Source organism: Mobula birostris, chromosome 5 (genome assembly GCF_030028105.1).
Source record: "Mobula birostris isolate sMobBir1 chromosome 5, sMobBir1.hap1, whole genome shotgun sequence".
In the NCBI taxonomy this organism is placed as follows: Eukaryota; Metazoa; Chordata; class Chondrichthyes; order Myliobatiformes; family Myliobatidae; genus Mobula; species Mobula birostris.
In genome coordinates this window covers 131,945,072-131,964,379 of record NC_092374.1, presented here as the reverse complement: position 1 = coordinate 131,964,379, position 19,308 = coordinate 131,945,072, and the positions used below count along the sequence as shown (strand labels likewise).

Sequence of the window (19,308 nt, the reverse complement as noted above, 5' to 3'; positions counted from 1 at the left end):
AAATAATACATAAAGACTGACAACCAATGTGCAACAGACAAGCTATGCAAATAAAATATGATATTGAGACCAACAGCAGCAATGGCTCCTTGAAAGTGAGTCTGTAGGTTATTTTATTTGTAAAGAGGAAAAAAGCGTTAAGAAGGGATGAGCATGGCCTGAAAACATTAACCTTCCCTTTTCTCATTATGGGTAGTGCCCGGGGTGTAGTTCATTTTCAGAAATTTCTATTTTTATAATCAAATTTCTTTTGAGTTTTGATTTCACCTTGTAGTAGTGAGTCCTGGTTTCACTTTAGAGTAGTCAAATGCTGGAACAAACAGTGTGGGCTGAATGGCCTCTGTTTTACGGCCTTATGGTCCTGTGCCAAATCCAACGAAATGAGAATAAAAACAGAATGCTAGCCGATAAATTAAGATATTATATATTCTACAAACACAAGCATAAGATTTGTGTGTGTTCCTATGATATATTAAAGTTTCTTCAACTGGATTCTTCTCTGCTTGCTTGTGTTTGTTGCCTTTATTGAATCGCATAAACCATCTCACTAAAATTTTCCTTTCCCCTTTGGAGAAGTGTCAGGCCTACACAGGCAGGCACCTCTCAGTCTCCACCCTGCTAACAGGAGTCGCCTGCCACTCAGTCCCATCTCATCACCTGCAACCTATTTGAACCCAGCCCTCATCCACAATCAATATGAACCACCAAGCCTCAACTATTTGCTCCTAGCCTTCCGTTACCTTGTTGTGTTAAGAATCTGTTCCCTTTTGTTTCGTGGCTCTTCGTGTCTTGTTATTTTCCAGTTTGTTGTTACTAAAGTTATCACTCACGGCTAAATCATCTCTGTTGCCACTGTTTTTAGATTATGAGAACACTCAGTCCTCTTTTATTGTCATTTAGAAATGCATACATGCATTAAGAAATGATACAATGTTTCTCCAGAGTGATATCACAGAAAACAGGACAAACCAAAGACTAACACTGACAGAACTACATAATTATAACATACAGCTACAACAGTGCAAAGCAATACCATAATTTGATGAAGAACAAACCATGGGCATGGTAAATAAAGTCTCAAAAGTCCCCGAGTCGAGTTTTAGGTCAAGTCTTAGGTCAAGTCTTAGGTCAAGTCTTAAGTCAAGTTTTAGGTCAAGTCTCTACATTTTCTGATAAGAAGAGGTTTGACTTTGTTCAACAGTGCTGAACATGTGCCTGGTTATTGGCTGAAGGCATCTCTCACCTCTGCATTTGGTGCTGCTGAAGTCAACAGAACCAGATCTGCAAAGGGGAACAGAGAAAATGCCCAGTACTCACATATATCTGGCATTGATGAGGCAAACTTCTTCCCCCGGAGTTTATATTTACCCACTTCCTTGCGTTGGTGTTTCCACTGGTTTGTTTACATTCTTTCCTGAACACTGAGACTTAATGTTTTCAAGTTTGCAGCATAGGAAGTAGCACTGTCTTCGTCCCTCAGCAGATAAGCAGCATAGCTATTGGAAACTGACTGTTGTGTGAAGCCAGGTACTACTTTATTGAGCCATTAGCTTGGTTTGTGATGGTACTTTAGGAACTTGAGCCGCTGCAACGTAGATGTTACTCAACTGGTCCCGGTGGAGGCCACTGTATCTGGCCTCCTTAATACATTAATGCAACTAAAACCTGTCTCCATTTGGAATCAGCCTCATTCTTCTCAATGGAGAGCGAACTGTGAGCAATCCAGGAAAAGAAGTTCAGGTTGTAGACGTGAATCAAATGTACTGCCTCTGGATATTTCCTTTCAAGGAATGCTTCAGACTCCAAACAACCTATATTTAGTACACAGAACATCCTTTCTAGTAACCAGATTCTGGCAACATTCTTATATGCCTCACATCCCCCACAAGCAGGGTTCAAACCGCGTTTTCTTCTTCCTAACTATCGCCTACATTGGAAATGTCAGGAACATCTTTTCATCACAAAATAATGCTTTCAAGTTATAAGCTGTTAGAGCATGATAAATAAGGGATGGGAAATGACAAACTGATTAAATTATTCCTTAATTTTTGTGATATTTAATTAAAGACAAATTATTGGATCTAAATAAGCTTTTTCATTCTGTAGAAAAGTATGAGAAATTACAAGGTACATGTGGCAGTTTTTCTGTCCCCTGCCTCGCAGCTGGTAGCTACAATAATGTCAACACCTGCTGGCAAAAGAGTGCCAGGAATGTCCCTGAAAGAGATTAATTATCATCGTTTACCTTAATATCTTCTGCATAATGCACACACCTTCACAATGCTCTGGATCGCTTGCTGAATTAAAACCTGTGACTTGGAACCAAAGGAGTGTTGTACAAGAGCAGAACCTGATTTGGTCCCTGATGGGTCTTTGCCAGAGCAATCCAAGACTATCACATCATAATCAACTTGTTAATGTAAAGAGTATGCTCTCAGTTTTCCCACTAATTACAGTAGAACACTGATAATCCATTTTCCGATTAATCGGCATCTGGCTCACCGTGGTTTGCTGAGCTTCCCATACATTTGCTGGGAACTTGGCTCCTGCATTCTCTGTTTGCTCACTGGGGCCCAGTTCCCAAACTCACCTGGTTCTATTGGCTGGCCCTCCTTGAAGCCTACCATGGGAGGTACTGTAGCGTAGCAGCTAGGACATCACTTTACAGCACCAGCGATTCCCAGTGCTGTCTTTAAGGAGTTCATACATTCTCCCTGTGACTGCGTGGGTTTCTTCTGGGTGCCCTGGTTTCCTTCAAAGGCATATGGTTAGACACCATCAATGCTCATTAGCCTTCCTTTTTATTCACTAATCTCATCCATCTGGGAGAATGCTGATAGAATCCTGCATATTCCAAAAATGCTTCTGTAATAAGTTGGCCTGCAGCGAAATTACAGCATTTTCTGTTTTAATTGCAATGCATTGTTTGAGAAAAATAACTTACATTTACTCCTCCAATTCACCTTTTGACTTGTCTTGGAAATATATCACTGTTCCTTCATCTTGATAGGGCATAGACCCTGCAGCTTCCTCCCAACGAAGTTGTGAAAGTACTTCTATCAAGCAGATTACAGAGGATCAAAATAATCGTTCTCCTTCTCAGGGTGACAGCTGCCGACTGTTCCAGCAACACCCACATCCTGCAAATGAAGAGGAAAGGTTGAGCAGTATTTTTAGAATTGTGCTCTTGTTCTCAATCTCCACCATTTCCACTTTCCTCTGACTCCCTTGTGAGATTTCTCTCGGTGTCTCAGAGAGTGGAGAAGGGGCAGGGAACAGACAGTAGGGCATCCTGCTCAGCTCATTGACTAAGTGCAAAGTGATATCATTCAGTTGGCTATTAATCCAGTTTGATGTCACCCAATCAGGGGTGCCATGGTTATGTAGCAGTTCGCCCATTGGTATTACATGGCACAGTGTCAGAGTTCGAGTTCAATCCCAGCATCCTCTGTAAGGCGTTTGTACATCCTCCCCTTGCTTCACAAATTTGCTGGTCATCCTTGCGCAGAGGCTGTGTTAATCTTCTCTGTATCATTCCAATTTTAGTATATGTGCTGCCGAAGCGAGCACCATCCTCCCCTTGCAATGAGCTCCGGTTTTCTCCCAAAGACATACTGGTAGGTAGGTTAACTGATCATTGTAAATTGTCCATGATTAAGTTAGGGTTAAGTTGGGGTTGCTGGGCAACATGGCGCAAAGGGCTGGAAGGACCCATTCCTTGCTGTATCTCTAAATAAATAAATAAAAATAGTCATAGCTTCATGCCTACTTAAATCCCAACAAATCTCTTAAATAGCCAGTTCTTGAGTTAGGTTTTACAAAAAGATAAAATGATAGTCCAAGATAGAATTTTGTTCAAGAGTAGAATTCTAATGATGGAGTTGAAGTGGCAATAGGAAAGAGGTCTATACTTATTTTGTCCCCCCTCTAGATTTTGTTTGGGATATCATAATTTTGCATTGTTGAAACCTACTAACACTCAAAATGCTGGAGGAACTCAGCAGGTCAGGCAGCATCTACGGAGGGGGAATAAACAGTTGACTTTTTGGACCCAGTCTCTTCATCAGGACTGGAAACCCACTAAATTGTAGTTTTCCAACATTGAACTTTGTACCTGAAGTTCAGTACTACTGTATAATTTGTATGCAGAAGTCTCAAACTTTTGTTAAATTTAGTGCAATTCTAAACCACTTTCCAGACAATAACAGTTTGTGTATCCATAGTATTAACATTGCCTTATATAGAAAAATACTTGCTTCAAGTTGAAACTCGTATATGAGTAAAACTTTCCTGAATTTATAGTTCTTTCCCACAAAGTTATTCCATCATTACACTATAGTTGCAGTAACATTGTTCCTCAATCATTTCCACTCTCTCCAAATGCTTGAAGTCCCGGATGCTCAAGCATGTAGTAGCATAGTGGTTAACTTCTGGATGATCTGAAACAAAAAGCTAATATAAGTAACAATTAACAAAGAACTGCTATATTTTCATAAAAACACATCCAGTTCACTAATGTCTTTCATATTCGAAAATTTGCCATTCTTACCTGATCTGGATTGCATGTGGTTGACTCTTAATTGTGCTCTATAATGGCTTGTGGATATTAATGGATGGAAACATAGGCCTGGCAAAATGTTTATGAATAAATATTTTACCAATTTAGCAGCCTAGACCAAAATGTCTAAGTTACGTACCATGTCTAAATGTACCATCTCTCAGCATTTCATAGTTTTTCTGAGAATAGTTGAGGAAAATGGCCACAGACCTGGCCATGAATAAGGCTTCTGCACAACATATAACAAACCACTGAATCAAGGTATCGGAAATAAAATCAGCCACTGATTGTTCTATTACTCCAGGCAACCGAGGAAGGCCCGACTGGTGGTGGAAGTCAAACTGTCTATTGAAAGGACCCTGTGCCACCTGAAATACTGTGATTCCATCAATTATCAGTGGAAGTTCCAATCAGAGTGGGAACGGTTCTCAGGCCTTGTATTCCTGCTGAAACTTCCCAGGGTGGACATTTCTAATACTGGGGGACATAATTGTAAAGTGATTGGAGAAAAGTATGGGGGGACGGTGTAAGAAGTAAGTTTTTTCTTTACACAGAGAGTGGTGGGTATGCTGAATACCCTGCCGGGGGTGGTGGTAAAGGCAGATATGATAGGGGCCTCTAAGAAGCTCTTAGACAGGCACCGGATTGTTAGAAAAATGGAGGGATGTGAGGAAGGGAAGGGTCAGATTGATCGTAGAGTAGTTTAGATGATGGGATGAAGGGCCTGTTCTATACTGGAGTGCTCTATGTTCTGTAACCACCCCACTAATGACTTGAATTCATAATTGTAAGTGGGAAGTCATCTTATCTACCAGGTCTATAATAACATTAATGCATTTCAGCTGAAATGCCGAGCACTTCCCTGGTAGAAATTTGACTGCAGAGACCTTTTAGTGTCACACGTACTTGTAAAGCAACCTGAGAATGGCCCTTGAAGCATAAATGTGTTGGTATCCCTGACAAGAGCAGTGAGATCAGGACACGATGAGATCACAGTTAACCCCAGCTTTTCTCGATGTGAGTTGTGAGGCAAAGCAGCAGCGAGGTCATGGACCCTACACAGATTACAGAGGAAGAGGTGTTTGCTGTCATGAGGCAAATTAGGGTGGATAAATCCCCAGGGCCTGACAACGTGTTCCCTCTGCAGGGTAGTGCAGAAACTGCAGTGGCACCAACAGAGATACTTAAAGAGTCCTTGGCAATTGGTGAGGTACTGGAGGACTGGAGGATCTCTAATGCTGTTCTGTTGCTTAAGAAAGGTTCTAATAATCCATTACAGGTTGGTGAGCCTGACATCAGTAGTAGGAAAGTAATTGGAAATATTCTAAGGAACCAGATATAGAAGTACTTAGATAGACAGGGACTTATTAGGGATAGTCAATGTGGATTTGTGCATGGTAAGTCATGACTAATCAATCTTATCCAGAAAAGGTGATGAAGGCAAGTCAATAGATATTGTCTACACTGACTTCAGCAAGGCCTTTGACAAGGCCCCACATGGGAGGTTGGTCAAGAAGGTTTGGTCACTTGACATCCAAGATGCAGTAGTAAATTGAATTAGAAATTGGCTTTACAGAACAAGCCAAGAGAGTGGTAGCAGATGGTTGCCTATCTGACTGGAGGTCTGTCACAAGTGGTGTGTCACAGGGATCAGTGCTGGGCCCACTGTTGTTTGTCATCTATATCAGTGATCCAACAAATTTGGATCAACAAATGTGCAGATGACACCAAGATTGGCATGTAGTGGACAGCAAGAGAGACTATCAAAGCTTGCAAAGGGATATGGACCAGCTGGAAACAGGGGCTAAAAACTGGCAGGCGGATTTAATGCAAATTAGTGTGAGGAGTTGCACTTTGGGAGGACCAGCTAGCGTGGGTCTTACACAGTGTGTGGTAGGGCACTGAGGAGTGCGGAACAGCAGAGGGATCTAGGAATACAGATCCATAATTCCCTGAAAGTGGTATCATAGCAAGATATTTTTGGCACATTAGCTTCCATGAGTACAGGAGTTGGTGTTTTTGTTTGAAATTGTATAAGAGGCCTTAGAGTATTGTGTCCAGTTTTGGTCACCTACCTACAGGAAAGATGTAAATAAGATTGAATGAGTGCAGAGAAAATTTACGAAGACACTTCTGGGAGTTGAAGACCTGAGTTAAATGGAGAGGTTGAATAAGTTTGGTCTTTATTCCCTATAACGTAAAAGACTGAGAGGAGATTTGACAGCGATATACACAATTATGAAGGAGAAAGATGGGGTAAATTGCAAACAGGCTTTTTCCACTGAGGTTGTGTGAGTCTACCTCTAGAACCCGTGGGTTAGGAGTGAAATGTGAAAAATTTAAGGGGAACTTCTTCACTCAGAGGGTGTTGAGAGCGTGGAATGAGCTGCCAGTGCAAGTGATAGATGTGGGGTCGATTTCAACATTTAAGAGAAATTATGATAAGTACAGTATATGGGGGGGCTATGGTGCCGGTGCGGGTCGATGGATCTAGGCAGATTAATAGTTTATATGGACTAGATGGCCAAATGGTCTGTTTCTGTGCTATAGTGTTCCATCTCTATGTGCCTTAGAGCCAAATTAACATTTCAGGAACTGAAGACAGGAAACTGAGTTGATGTTACCCAGGGGTAGTGAGGCCATTTGTGGAAGAACTTCTGTCACCCACAGCCAAGGTTAGCATCACCAAGGGATCAAATCTGGAACCTTCCTCAGTAATTGCTTCCAATCATTGATAATGCACAATCATGCCTTCTTGCAATTTCCCCTCAAGGAAAAGAGAACTGAAGAACAGGCTCCCATTACAGCTTAAAAAGCCATTTTTACTAGTGTGATGGTCTGCTGATATTTGCTCAATTATTCTGCACGAGAATAAAGAAAGATTGCATCAACAGACCATAATGAATGTACCAGGTTTACTAATTTTGCTGGAATTTATTGTGAAACTGCAGTTCTGTTTTTTTTGTAAGTAGTAGCACGTTAATCACCTCATCTGGGAATTGGATGGAAAGGTAGAGCGGCCCTCCAAAAAACATGAAGTTTGGAGTTTTAAAGTTTTCTTCACTTTTACTTTCTGGATGTCCTTGGATCACTTGCCAATTCTAGCTTGAGAAAGTATGTACGCAGCCAAATTCTAGGTCTCCTATTACAGACACCTTTTCAGATGACTGCTTGTGGGTCCAAAAGACATGAGATTTATTGGGAAATGTACCAGCAGCACTTAATACCAAGAAAGAATGATGCACATCAGCGCGTGCCCTTCTCTTCAGCGGGATTCTAGCTGGACATTATAAGGCAAAGAAAGAATGACTTAAGACAACCAATGCAATTCTCTCTTTTCAAAATTAAACTCAGTGGCCTCTTTATTAGGTACACCTGTACACATGTTCATTCCTGTCAGCTAATCATGTGGCAGCAACTCAATCCGTAAAAGCATGCAGACATGGTCAAGAAGCTCATTTGTTGTTCAGACCAAACATCAGAATGGGAAAGAAATGCGATCAAAGTGAGTTTAAACATGGAATGATTGTTGGTGCCAGAAGGGGGTGGTATGAATATCTCAGAAATGGCTGATTGGGATTTTCACATTCAACAGTCTCAAGAATTTACAGTGAATGGTGCAAAAAAAGAGAAAGAACATCCAGTGGGCAGCTATCCTGTGGGTTAAAATGCCTTGTTAATGAGAAGCCAGTGGAGAATAACCAGATTGGGTCAAGGTGACAGTAACTCAAACAGCCACGCGTTACAACAGTGGTGTGCAGAAGAGCACCTCTGAACACACCGCACTTGAACCATGAAGTGGTTGGGCTGTAGCAGCAAAAGACCATGAATATCTACTCAATGGCCATTTTATTAGATACAAGGGGTAACTAATAAAATGGTCACTGACTGTATATTTTAGTTTCTACTTCCCTATTCTGTTCCCACATTCTCTATCTCTTACCCCCATACATTGTATCCAGTATCATTTCATGTTTGCCCACCTTAGGCATGTTGGTCTTTCTCCTGTGTAGCAAAGCCAATGCATTAGGTTTGTGGCCACAGAACAGAATCTAGTTACAGAGCTTAGATGCTTTTGGAAAGATTAACACAATTTGCAAATTATGTTCAATTTTCTATAGTACTCTTTAAAAACAAGATCTGTAGACTTTATGAAAATGTACTTAAAACTTATTTTTCTTTAGGAATTGAGAAGGTGTAGTTATTCTTCTTGCAGTGAAATGTGTTGCATATTATCTGTTATTGCATGGGTAATTGCAAATGGAAAGCACGTCTGCCCGACAGTAATTCTTAAGGATAATGTCCTTTGAAGATTGCAGTATCAAGCCACAATGGTTCGGAATTGTTTCTATGGAGCCTACAAACCATTCCTGCTTCTTCCTGCCTTCTCTGCGTAAATTATAACTTACCATCTGGGTGCATCTGCAGTTGGCCTGTCTGTTGTATTTGAGCAGTTTGTGTACAGAGAACATAGAACATAGTATAGTACAGCACAGTACAGGCCCTTCGGCCCACAATATTGTGCCGACCCTCAAACCCTGCCTCCCATATAAGCCCCCATTGCACAGTCCAGCCAATGCTATCCACAAATGGTAATCAGGGTCCCAATCTAAACTCTGCCATACTCAGTTCAGTGCCCAGGGTATCAGTAGTTAGTCCTGAGGACGATAGGGATGGCCATGGGAGCCACAGTAGCAAAGTCATTAGCACGGCGCTATTACAGCGTCTTCTGTAAGGAGTCCCTGTGGAACATGTGGGTTTTCCCCGGGTGCTCCAGTTTCCTCCCACAGTCCAAAGGCGTCCCGAGTAGGTGAACTGGTCATTGTCAATTGTCCCGTGACTAGATTGGGGTTAAATCAGAGTTGGCAGGGGCTGCCGGGTGGCTTGGCTCACAGGGACAGGAGGGCCCATTCCACACTGTATCTCTAAGTAAAATAAATACCCTCATCAAAAGCAGCATTTAAGAGGCATCTAAACAAGATATGAACAGGGAGAAAATGGAGGGATAGAGACCATTCACAGATAGGATTAGTTCGGATTGATCGTGTGTTCAGGATCTCTAAAGTACCTTTGATGATGGGCACTGTGAGCCGAAGGGACTGTTAGTGTGGTACTGTTCTGTGGCCTATGTTTCCCGTGTGTCACCCCTGATGAGGTGAAAGCACTCAGTGGATCAGAGAAAAGGGATGGGATGGGTGAATGAGGGCTGACGGGCAGGGTAGAAAAGAACAAAATGGAAAACGTGTGATGCGTGAATTGAAGCTGCGGTTAAGTGACAGAAGGGATGATGGTACAAGTTAATAGGGGTGTTATTAAAGTAATTCCTGGGTCTAGGCTAGGGTGGGTTTGACAGCAGAGCCATTAACAGCACCTGTTATCGGGCAAATGGAAGCAGTACTGATTCTCTACAGCTTTTGAATTCATTGTTTTGCATCAGCTGTTGGTGCATGGGATATCAGTCCCTGAGCTGACAGTGTGCTTCACCATGGAAGCGACTTCTTTTGAGATTTAACAAGTCACCAAGTTTCATGATTTAATTCATTATTTTCTCCGGATGCGTCCTGTTCAGAGAAAATCGTTGGTTGAAACAAGTATTAAAAGATGTTGTTATTGGATCCAAGATTCAAGATTGATTCATGTCATTTCCTGTACACAAGTGAACAAAAGAACAAAATAATTTTTACTCCAGATCTGATGCAGCACAAAAAACACACAAAAGATAACACAATAACAATAATAAAAATAAACACACAAGAAATATAAATACATAAGATAGCTTATACACATAAATTGTCCATAAAATAATGCAAGGCTGTACATAAGGTGACTGACGGGAAATATTAAAGTAGTGGTGGAGTTAGCGCGTGGAGGCGTTGATCAACCTTACTGCTTGGGATTTTGAGTCTGGTGGTTCTGGTAGCATAATGGCTATTACAGGACGGGTGACCGGGTTTCAATTCCCACCATTACACGAGTTTGTATGTTCTCCACGTGACCGTGTGGGTTTCCCTCCACAGTCCCAAGGCGTGTAACCTATTAACTAGTTAGTAGGTTAATTGGCCCATGATTAGCTAGGATTAATTCCGGGGACTGCTGGGCATCATGGCTTGAAGGACCAGAAAGGCCTATTCTGTGCGGTATAAATAAATAAAACTAATCTCAGGGTTGTAAGTGGTGACATGTATGTACCTTGATAATAAATTTACATTGAACTTTGAAACTGTTCATTAATGCAAATACATAATCAGCTAATCATAGGGCAACAACTTAATGCATAAAATCATGGAAATGTGGTCAAGAGGTTCAGTTGTTGTTCAGACCAAACATCAGAAAGGAGAAGGAATGTGATTTCAGTGACTTTGACTGTGGAATAATTGATGGTGCTCGATGGGGTAGTTTAAATATCTCAGAAACAGCTGATCTCCTGGGATCTTCTTGCACAACATTCTCTAGGGTTTACAGAAAATGGTGTGAGAAACAAAATACATCCAGTTCTGTGGGCAAAAGTGTCTTGTTATGAGAGAGGTCAGAGAAGAATGGCCAGACTGGTTCAAGCTGACAAGATAGTGACAGTAACTCAAATCACCACACATTACAACACGAGTGTGCAGAAGAGCATCTCTGAATGCTCCTCTGTATTTTGTTTTACCTTGAAGTGGATGGACTACAGCAGCAGAAGACCACTACCATACACTCAGTGACCATCTTATGTGTGGATACAGCCGCAAGGCAGCGGAGGTTTGGGATCAAAGTTTTGCTTCTCCTAGATGAGCTGCCAACCATGGCCAATGAGCCCCATCTGCCATATAACCATTTAACCATATAACAATTACAGCACGGAAGCAGGCCATCTCGGCCCTTCTAGTCCGTGCCGAACTCTTACACTATCCTATTCCCACCAACCTGCACTCAGCCCATAACCCTCCATTCCTTTCCTGTCCATATATCTATCCAATTTAACTTTAAACGACAACATAGAACCTGCCTCAACCACTTCTGCTGGAAGTTCATTCCACACAGCTACCACTCTCTGAGTAAAGAAGCTCCCCCTCATGTTACCCCTAAACTTTTGTCCTCTAATTCTCAACCCCTGCCCTCTTGTTTGAATCTTCCCCACTCTCAATGGAAAAAGTCTAACCACGTCAACTCTATCAATCCCCTTCATAATTTTAAACACCTCTATCAAGTCCCCCCTCAACCTTCTATGCTCCAAAGAATAAAGACCTAACTTGTTCAACCTTTCTCTGTAACTTAGGAGATGAAACCCAGGCAACATTTTAGTAAACCTCCTCTGTACTCTCTCAATTTTATTGACATCTTTCCTATAATTCGGTGACCAGAACTGTACACAATACTCCAGATTTGGCCTTATCAATGCCTTATACAAATTCAACATTACATCCCAACTCCTATACTCAATGCTCTGATTAATAAAGGCCAGCAAACCAAAAGCTTTCTTCGCCACCCTATCCACATGAGATTCCATCTTCAGGGAACTATGCACCATTATTCCTAGATCCCTCTGTTCTAAAGCATTCTTTAATGCCCTACCATTTACCATGTATGTCCTATTTTGATTAGTTCTACCAAAATGTAGCACCTCACATTTTTCAGCATTAAACTCAATCTGCCATCTTTCAGCCCACTTTTCTAACTGTCCTAAATCTCTCTGCAAGTTTTGAAAACCTACCTCATCATCCACAACACCACCTATCTTAGTATTATCTGCATACTTACTAATCCAATTTACCACCCCATCATCCAGATCATTAATATATATTACAAACAACATTGGACCCAGTACAGATCGTTGAGGCACACCACTACACACTGTCCTCCAATCTGACACACAGTTATCCACCACTAGTCTCTGGCATCTCCCATCTAGCCACTGCTGAATCCATTTTACTACTTCCCTATTAATGCCTAACGATTGAACCTTCCTAACTAACCTTCCGTGTGGAACCTTGTCAAAGGCCTTACTGAAGTCCATAGAGAGAACATCCACCGTTTTACTCTCGTCAACTTTCTTAGTAACCTCATCAAAAAATTCAGTAAGATTTGTCAAACATGACCTTCCACGCACAAATCCATGTTGACTGTTCCTAATCAGACCCTGTCTATACAGAAAATTATATATACCATCTCTAAGAATACTTTCCATCAATTTACCCACCACTGATGTCAAACTCTCAGGCCGATAATTGCCAGGTTTACTCTTAGAACCCTTTTTAAACAATGGAACCACATGAGCAATATGCCAATCCTCTGACACCATTCCCATTTCTAATGACATTTGAAATATTTCTGTCAGAGCCACTGTTATTTCTACACTAATTTCCCTCAAAGTCCTAGGGAGTATCTTGTCTGGACCCAGAGACTTACCCACTTTTATATTCCTTAAAAGTTTCAGTACTTCCTCTTCTTTAATTGTCATACTTTCCATAACTACCCTACTTCTTTCCTTTACAATTCAATATCCTTCTCCTTAGTGACTACCAAAGAAAAGAAATTGTTCAAAATCTCCCCCATTTCTTTTGGCTCCGCACATAGCCGTCCATTCTGATTCTCCAAGGGATCAATTTTATCCCTCACTATCCTCTTGCCACTAACATAACTGTAGAAACCCTTTTGATTTATTTTCACCTTACTTGCCAAAGCAGCCTCATATCTTTTAGCCTTTCTAATTTCTTTCTTAAGATTCTTTTTACATTCTTTATATTCCTCGAGTACCTCATTAACTCCAAGCTGCCTATATTTATTGAAGATCTCTCTCTTTTTCTGAACCAAGTTTCTAGTATCTCTTGAAAACCATGGCTCTCTCAATCTTTTAACCTTTCCTTTCAACCGAACAGGAACATAAAGATTCTGAACCCTCAAAATTTCACCTTTAAATGACCTCCATTTCTCTGTTACATCCTTCCCATAAAACAAATTTTTCCAATCCACTCTTTCTAAATCCTTTCACATCTCCTCAAAGTTAGCCTTTCTCCAATCAAAAATCTCAATCCTAGGTCCAGTCCTATCCTTCTCCATAATTACACTGAAACTAATTGTATTGTGATCACTGGACCCGAAGTGCTCCCCACCTGCCCTGTCTCATTCCCTAACTGTAGATCCAACACTGCCCCTTCTCTAGTTGGTACCTCTATGTATTGCTTCAAAAAACTATCCTGCCGAAAGCGACTGGTTTGAAGGTGCCAGTAACCTTCCTCTGCCCCTTTTTGTGTCAGTAGAACCGGTTCCGCCAGGCTTCATAGCGAAGCCACACGTAAAGGCCAGGAGCTGGACTTGGTTGTCAGAGGCTATCTGAGACACACACCAGACATTTCATAGTCTGTACGTAAAAGGGAGCGGAATACATCAGACTAAAATATGATTTCATTTACAAGTAGTTGTGAGGGAAAGAATACTGAGGGAAAATAACAACTAAATAGGGATGTGGATTATGCTAGGGAACCGTAGACAAAAGTGAAGACCACAGTGAAGACATCCAAGTTTCAGGAACTTTACTAATAAGGTTACAGTGTGTACCGTAACATACAGCCTTGTTGTAATAGAAAATTGGATTGACTGTTAGACCACTCTGATCCACTGACTGCTTTCACCTCACCTTTCTCACTTGGGGGTGACACGCGGGAAACAGAGACCACAGAACAGTACAAACACGAACAGGCCCTTCGGCCCACAGTGCCTATCATCAAAGGTACATCAAAGGTTCTGAACACATGTTCAGTCCAAACTAATCCTAACTGTCTGCACGTGGTCTACTGTATACTTTTCCATTTTTTCCCCTGTTCTTGCCCCTATTCTGTAATCAGGGCCTACTCTGCTACTTAATGAACTCTTCTTGTCTCCACCATTATGTTATCAAGATGTAGTTTTGCTGGTAATCTCGTCAACTGAGAATGTAAAAGCTGTAACCAATTCATGCTCAGGCAGATCTTCTTCAATTGGTCTCCTGGTGTGCACCAGTTTTCAATAAATCACCCGTTACTTTGAACACCGACTCTGTGCGATCCGCCAGCTTGCTCCAACACAAGTCAAAACCTGTAATTTTCTTTCATCATTCAATGTCTGAAAGTTGATCTGGTCTGGGGAATGGAAAAACAGGAAAGCAACCTATTAAGTTCCGCTGATGCTGCTCTCATGACAAGCCACTTACAAAGGAATTGGAATCGAGTGGCAGATTACTGCTCTGCTTAAATTCTAGACTTCTCTCAGTTGCCAGTGGCTTTTAGTTCTGCCGTCTGTTACCCACATGCACTGAACTACAAGCCAAGCATTCCTATCTCCTCAGCTGTAATTGCCATCATCAAGGGGAGGTTGTTTTTTTTAAACGCTTGGATAAGAAATATTCACTTCCAAAACATCCCACAGAGTGGCTAAGCTTTATGAGACCAAATGAGGCAATAAACTGTATTTTTCCTTTCCCTTTGTCTGGGCTGGCTTTCTCACTTCAAGTGCCTTGTTTGCTGTTTACAAAAAGACTATTTCCAGAGAACTGATTGACCCTAATTTGATCACTGTAAAGCTGACAGGACATGTGTAAGCTGTTTCTTCCGAGAATGAAAGCACTGAGGAGTCTGTAAGGTTGTACTATCATGGCAGTCATGGCATGGTAGCAGATGTTGTCAGAGGCTCAAGATGAATAGTGACTTCGCTTGCTACTTGGGTTGGACTCAGTACAGACTTAGAAGTCAGAAAGCAAAACAAAACTCTGCAGATATTAATTCAAACAAAAGCAGCTGGAAATACTCAGCAGGCAAAGCAGTGTCTGTGGAGAATGAAGAAGCTAACATTTCAGGTTGATGAATACTTAATCAAAATGAGAAAGATTGAGAAATGAAGCATAGTTGCAGAGAAAGAGAGTGGTGGAGAAAACAAAGAGAAGGTAAAAACGTAAGAACGAGGAGCAGGAATCGGCCGTCTGGCTTGTCAGGGCTGCTTTGTAATTCAATATGATCATGGCTGATCTGGCCATGGACTCAGCTCCATCTACGTACCTTTTCTACATAACCCTGTGTCAGCAGCTTTCCAGTCATCTGGCACTGATTGTGGGAAGATGACAGCCAGAGCCCATGGGAATGCCCCTGTACAATGCAATGCCTCAGCTGTAGCTCCCTGTCACAGGATCACACAACACAACAACATCCTCTCTGACATAAACGCTGTCAACACACCTCAGGATGGTACACATTCCACTCACACCCCTACGCACTCTTGTAAACTCCAGTAGATATAATCCCATGTCCCCACACTTTCATCAAAGGATGGGCACTATGGTAGCATAGTGATTAGCGCGACGCTATTGCAGTTGGAGTTTGGAGTTCAGTTGTGACGTCAGCTCTAAGGAGTCCGTACATCCTTCTCATGGAATGCATGGGTTTCCCCCAAGTGCTCTGGTTTCCTCCCAGCTCATTTAATATCCTGAGGGAACAAGAAAGTTTTCAATGGATCGTGCACTATTAAATCAAGGATAACATCAGGACAATCCATCGAGCCTGACTGTGACCTGAAACCTCAGGTGACTTTTCTATGATTCCATCTCTTCCAAAACCATTGTTTAACATGACATTTGATCATATTTTACATCTTGTTAATAATTGTATATACAAATTTTAAAAATCCAATCAAAACATTGATGTTAATCTTTTTCAAAGAGTTGAATTAGATGGTACTCATCATCTTTATTGAAATTTGATCCCACATTTCTGGGACTTAAGTTGAACTTGATATGTCCTGTTTGAAACATCTTAGTTTTACAATCAGACCCTGTGGTTTTGCACTCAGGGTTCACATCATTACCTGCTTAAACCCAGTAGCTTTGTTCCCTGACACTTTTGCCACATGAATTATGCTGATCCCTAATTGCTTTCTTGGTTGCAAACGTCTGCTCTCTGATTCTGACCTCGTAGCCTATAACCTTCAGTGCCAGATTTTCCTCTGGCTGATCCTCTCTGAACTTCAGCCTAGAAATTAATTTCCTGAAAGGAAAATATTGAAGATTGCCCATGGCTTTAGGAAAGTGCCTCCATCAAGGACTTAAGTGAGTCTCAAATAAGGTATTCCAATTTCGAGCCAGACACACTTGTGATGTACCAAAGCTCACCGAAATATCTGTTAATAATAGCAGTTTGATATTTATAGAAGACCTTTAGCAGACAATCAATGATTGCATTTGAGACTTTTTTGTTGAAATACAAATATATCTTTCAACACAGTCAATAAGTTATTATTCCAGTGTGCTTTGAGCATGGTTCCTGGATGTCAGGTTCTCTGAGGACCTATCCTGGACCCAACGTATTGATGTAGCTATCAAGAAGGCAAGACAGCAGCTATATTTAATTAGAAATTTGAGGAGATTTGGTATGTCACCAAAACCACTCACATATTTTTACGGATGTACCATGGAGAGCATTCCAAGTGGCTGCATCACCATCTGGTATGGGAGGGGTGTTACTGCACAGGATCGAAGTAAACTGCAGCGAGTTGCAAAATTAGCCAGCTCTATCATGGGCACTAGTCTCCGTAGAATCCAGGACACCTTTGAGGATCAAAAAGGTAGCATCCATCATTAGGAACCCCCATCACCCAGAACATGCCCTCTTATCACTGTTACCATCAGGTAGGAGGTACAGAAGCCTAAAGACACATACTGAACAATTCAGGAACAGTTTCTTCCCCTCTGCCAGCCAACTTCTGAATGGACATTGAACCCATGAACACTACCTCACTACTTTTATTTCTGTTTTTGCACTACTTATTTAATGTAACTATTTTGTATATATACTTATTGCAATTCACAGTTTTTTTGTGTCTTTATCATTATGTATTGCAATATATAGCTACTGTAAAGTTAACAAATTTCATGACATATGCCAGTAATATTAAACCTGAATCTGATTCTGATCATGCATTATTTTTGAACCATTTTTGTTTTAATTATTACACTTATTTTGGATGCTAGTATAATACATACCTTACTGCAGATCATCTACAAATAACTTGGGATCCAAGTAATCTTCATTGCAACGCGGCTGATCATTGCACGTGAGTTGTAGCTGTGTCACTACCTGCACTCACATTTATGATTTTTTCAATTTATGTATCTCTACATTCCATAGATTCCATTTAATTTTCATCATGAGGCTCACATTCAGAACATTTTTGGATATCTCCCAAAAATCCAAGTGAATCTCAAATGGATAGCCTTATTTTCCCAGACCAGTTCTTTTTGTAAGAACTTCCATTAGTTAGCAATGCTGCCTTACAGTGCTAGCAAGCTGCATTCAACCCTAATCCTAATTGTCTGGAGCTTGTAAGTTCTCCTTTGATAGCGTGGCTTTCCCTCAGATTCCCTGATTTCACTAAGTGTTCCAAAGACACACTGGTTGGAAGATACTGTAAATTCATCATCGTCACTATGTACAGTGTCATATGATGTGGGCAATCTTGGTCTCATGACCATGACTGTTCTTGGCAAATTTTTCTACGAAAGTGGTTTGCCATTGCCTTCTTCTAGGCGGTGTCTTTACAAGACAGGTGACCCCAGCCATTATCAATACTCTTCGGAGCTTGTCTGCCTGGCATCAATGGTCAATAAACCAGGACTTGTGATATGTGCCAGCTGCTCATATGACCATCCACCATTTGTTCCCTCCCCATGGCTTCACATGACTCTGATCGGGGGAGGGGGGGCTAAGCAGGTGCTACACCTTGCCTAAGGGTGACCTGCAGGCTAGTGGAAGGAAGGAGCACCTTACACCTCCTTTGGTAGAGACGTATCTCCACCCCGCCACCTAGGGTGAAAGTTCCCCCAATCAAAACTCTATGATCTGAAATATTGGCTTTGTTTCCCTTTCCATGGATGCGGCCTAACCTTTTGAGCATTTCTAGCGTTTTCTTTATTCTTTCAGATCCACAATTGTTTTTCATTTTCAATTCTTAAAGCATAATGCTTCAGTGGTACTGATATTTGCCTTCTTAGAAACCATAAGTTTTTAAACTCCAAACCAATGGATCTCACTTCATACACTTTTGACGTGTTTGCTTTGCACTATCAGCCTATTTGGGAAGAAAAATGGAAATAAACAATTTCTGTTAATTGACCGTTAGATTTATGCCTGTTTATTTCCCTTGCATGCAGATAACCAATCTGTGTGGGGGAAGAAAACTCAGCTAAGTGCCAATACTGATTGTGCGTAGAAATTCACTCTGATTACCAGCTTTTCTTCAGGAAGAGTGGCCAGCCAGCTACGGCATTAGATCGTATTTTCCATGGTTGTGACTTCTCTGAACAGAATTAGTTGTGGTGGGTGAGGTTTATACTTGAGTTGCCTGTATAAGCTACAAAACCACCACTGATATGAAAGTAAAACTGTCTTGCTTGGAGACAAGAAAACACAGCAGAGAGATGGAGTGCACACAATTATGGCAATAATTCCAAAGTTGAGAGAAAAATAAACAACTCTGAGGCAATCTAACGACATGAATAAATGTTGGAGCATTATTGGAAATGATATAGAACTTTTGCTGATCCATTAAAAAAATAGTCTTGCATCAATATAGTCCTTTCCAAATCGACTAAGAGGCTTTCCAGAACTCTTCACAGAAATTGATGTTTACTCCCTGTTGTAGGGAACACAGCACCCAGTTGATACTGTACTTAAACAAAAACATTCCATACAGCTGGGAGTCTATTTCATAAGAGATACCTGTCAGAATAAGATGAGTAAATTCCTCAGAAC

The 19,308-nt window shown here is 41.2% G+C and overlaps 1 protein-coding gene and 1 non-coding gene across 10 annotated transcripts in view; one reads left to right on the top strand and one right to left on the bottom strand.

Annotated features, from left to right (window-relative positions):
- Positions 1-19,308, top strand: part of gli2a (GLI family zinc finger 2a) — a 592,799-nt gene that overhangs the window by 558,578 nt on the left and 14,913 nt on the right. The gene's annotated exons all lie outside the window — the stretch shown is intronic.
- Positions 3,464-3,570, bottom strand: LOC140198542 (U6 spliceosomal RNA). Its single transcript, XR_011886196.1, has one exon. It is a non-coding gene; the product is annotated as a U6 spliceosomal RNA (small nuclear RNA).